Source organism: Protopterus annectens, chromosome 4.part0, assembly GCF_019279795.1.
Source record: "Protopterus annectens isolate FY-2018-M chromosome 4.part0, PAN1.0, whole genome shotgun sequence".
Taxonomy (NCBI): Eukaryota; Metazoa; Chordata; order Ceratodontiformes; family Protopteridae; genus Protopterus; species Protopterus annectens.
This window is the reverse complement of record NC_056733.1, coordinates 1,620,493,173-1,620,496,483: the sequence shown is the minus strand read 5'-3', so window position 1 is coordinate 1,620,496,483 and position 3,311 is coordinate 1,620,493,173. Positions and strand designations below refer to the sequence as shown.

Sequence of the window (3,311 nt, the reverse complement as noted above, 5' to 3'; positions counted from 1 at the left end):
AAAACCACTAATACCACCTAAACACTTGCAAAAGCAACACATATATGCTGGAATAAGAAACAATAACATAAGAAATTCACTCTTTTGTAGTCGTTAATGAAAATGTAAAAGTTGTACTTGATTAAAAGACTAGACCGCCCAGTAACTGCTAGGGGTATATAACGTGACAACAAAGTAGTATTTCTCCTCCATACCATGTGAAAATACTCTGCTAAGAATAATTCAGCAGTTAAATACAGCTGACTATTTGTCACAAAACACAGGAGATCGTAATCAGCACATTGCTGTTTACAGAAAATGTGTACACTTGCATTAACCTCAACTATTAAACACAGCTAACAGAGCAAAGGTAAACACAGCATGTTAATTAACACACTGCTGTTGAGAACTAATACGTACATTCATTGTCACATTTATTGGATGCTGTGTACATATGCACATGCATACATGATATCAGTACAAATACAGAAACAAATCTACTGGAGGATTTTCTTACAGTTCTATTTTTTATTGTACTCTTATTTATTGCATTTTTATTTACTGATATATGCATGTAACCTACAAACTGCTGCAGGAACACTTGCTCTTCCAAAAAGCAAATAAAACAGTTCACATAAAAAATAACAATAATAATTCATATGAGTGGATAAAACATGGCTGCTTAAAAAAAGAGCAACAAATGTGTGTTATATGTCAATACCAAGATTGGTCACCTGTTTATCAAGTTCCACATTATTCTGTTTTGGGTCACATCTTATTTAAACTTAGATCTTTCACATTTGCCAAAATATGCACATGGAATTAAAAATGGAACTTTCATTATCTAAGTAACATGATTTATCTTAAGTCAGTGTCTGATGATCATGGACTTTATTTGAATACACAAACTTACGTTTTGGGGGCCACAAGACTAATGGCTACTGCTACAGTGAATTCTAGACTTATTTATATAGAATGCAGAATATGTTAAAAAGGCAGTAAAAGTGTTTGTTATGATTTACAGATATATTACATCTAGGTCACATGAACATATAACTAAGATGTATCTAGCTTACATTAGAACAATAAATGAATACAACTCCATAATTTGTGCATACACAGTGGGTAACTTGCTAATGTTAGAATGCCAAATATATTCTTGTCTGTAATAATACATATTGGGAATGTTTACAGTCACCTGTTCTCTAAAATAATTAACAGATATTAAAGAAGCAGACTTTGACTTGCCATCAAGAAACTTTAAGGTGAAGCACTAAGGGTGTTATTGAATTTGAAGCTTAGTGCTAAAACCTTCCATCTAACAAATGCAGAACTGCTAAAATACTTTTTTACTTGATACTGGCTTCTGTTAGGAATAAAGTTCCAACTGATATTAAGTATTGCAAAACCATCTCTGCCTTTAAAAAGTTGTGCCTGACACAGGATACAGCAAACTATGAAGGTATGAAACTACAAAGTTCTGTAAATTACCAGGGACAAGAACTACAAAATACACAACATTGTAAATAAGGAAATGCTACTAAAAATTCCAAAAATATCACAATGTTTGGGTCATACAGGTTTGGCTCCAATTAGAAACAAAAATCTCAATCCAATTAGAAACAAAAATCTCAATCCAGGCAAGCAGACATACTATAACTTTGACAGATAGTGAGTGAAGGGGACAGGTAACCACTACAACCAAAAATACCCTTTCTGGCAAACAACACTGCAACCATGAGCATTTCTGTTTACTTCACTTATGATGCAGATTTGGGGGTAAGGTTTTCACATTGGTCCAAATATTACCAGTAAAGATTTAGGATTTTTGCACAGCTCTTCTACAACAGCGTTTAACAGTTAAAAAAATCCTCGAAAGTGGTATAGTAACACACACTGCAAATAATGCTAACCAAAATTCTGTCATCCTTAAACACTAAATTTGAGATCAACTCTTCAATCTCTAACTTGCTTAAGAATACTTTCTGTAGAATTGGATCGTGCAGCTGCCTTCACTTCTACTGTTCATGACAGTAACTCCCCACCATTTGTGATTTCAACGCGTTAAACTGAATGCCAAAGGATAAATTATACAAAAATGCTGCCTTTCTCTCGAGTTATAACAAACCTGAAAATATAGTCTTCATCATGTGATTCCGAAGACCCTGTTCTGCACCTATAGTTTTCCTCAGACTGCAACGTCATGTTTCCAAACAGTGACTGGGTAATCTAATCTTAGTCCCAAAAGATGGTAATTACAGTAGAACTGGAACGATATTAAGTAATGCTTACACTGTCCTTTCCAGTCAGTGTTAAACATTTAGAAATAAGAATTCACAAAGGTGTCTATCGAAATACGATGTACTCATGAAATGCTATTTGCAGGCTGATGCAGGACCTAAATAGCTACTTAGACCTATTCTAACTTGGACATACTAAATAGGGGCAGGAGAATTATTTACCAATATAATATTCGCTAGCATCCTGAAGGTTTCTGATTCTAATACAGAAATACAATGGATCCGAGGGTGAAACATACAAACTGTTTGAAAGCATTTTTGTGCACTAATAACTTGTCTAATCATGCATTCGGGTCTCATCTGGTGTTTTGCATGGTTTACCAATTTGTTTTTAACAGCTGCTTGGAAAGAACACATACGGCATCACCTCCATACTGTGTGCAAACTGTTCTGTAAAAGCATGTGCTTTTTTTCGCAAAAAAGCAGCTGCTCAGCTCAAACACCGCTAATAAAAATTGGAACAGCTAACCCCCCCTCCCCCGCCATTAAATGAATGGCATAGCAAGGGTTAGCAAGCGTTCTCGAAAGCCACAGATTAGTTAAATGGTGAACAGTCATTTAGTCAAATAACAAATAATAATAAAGCAAAAGAATCATACATCACATTTTGTTCCGCTTTGCTTACCGGCGGATTAATAGCCCAGGCTCTTACCCATGTTTTCCTACTGCAGAGACATCTTCCTTGTCATGTGACAAATTATTGTCACGTGCACTGTTGCCACTCCTAGTATATTTCTACTGGCTGTAATGTTTTTCCACTTTGACCAATGATGTTTTTAACAGTCCTAGTAGTTTTTAGTAAAAGCAAGAGTGACAGATGACCCAGATGTAAGCATAGAAAGTAGGCAAACCCGAGACGGAATAATAGTATGTAAAACTTGCTGGAAGAAGAAACTAGTGGCTTCAACAGGTTTATGAGCTATAAGATTGTAATACCAGGCAGTCCTGCACCAGTTAGAGATGATATTTTGTCATTAGCCTATCTTGAAGTGAAGAAAGTAAGTAATTGACCCCTATAGTGTGTGGATACAT

The 3,311-nt window shown here is 35.3% G+C and overlaps 1 protein-coding gene across 5 annotated transcripts in view; it reads right to left on the bottom strand.

Moving 5' to 3' along the window:
- The window catches only part of LOC122799976 (proton-coupled amino acid transporter 1-like), a 1,348,908-nt gene extending 1,345,899 nt beyond the window's left edge, over positions 1–3,009 (bottom strand). For 2 of the 5 annotated variants that reach the window (XM_044069408.1, XM_044069412.1), the window contains exon 1: positions 2,932–3,009. The gene's annotated coding sequence lies outside the window, so the exon portion shown is untranslated. Of the gene's footprint in view, positions 1–2,878 lie in introns of all 5 variants that reach the window. The other 3 variants (XM_044069406.1, XM_044069411.1, XM_044069409.1) reach the window with 2 other exon arrangements.
- Between the last annotated feature and the right edge of the window lie 302 nt (positions 3,010–3,311).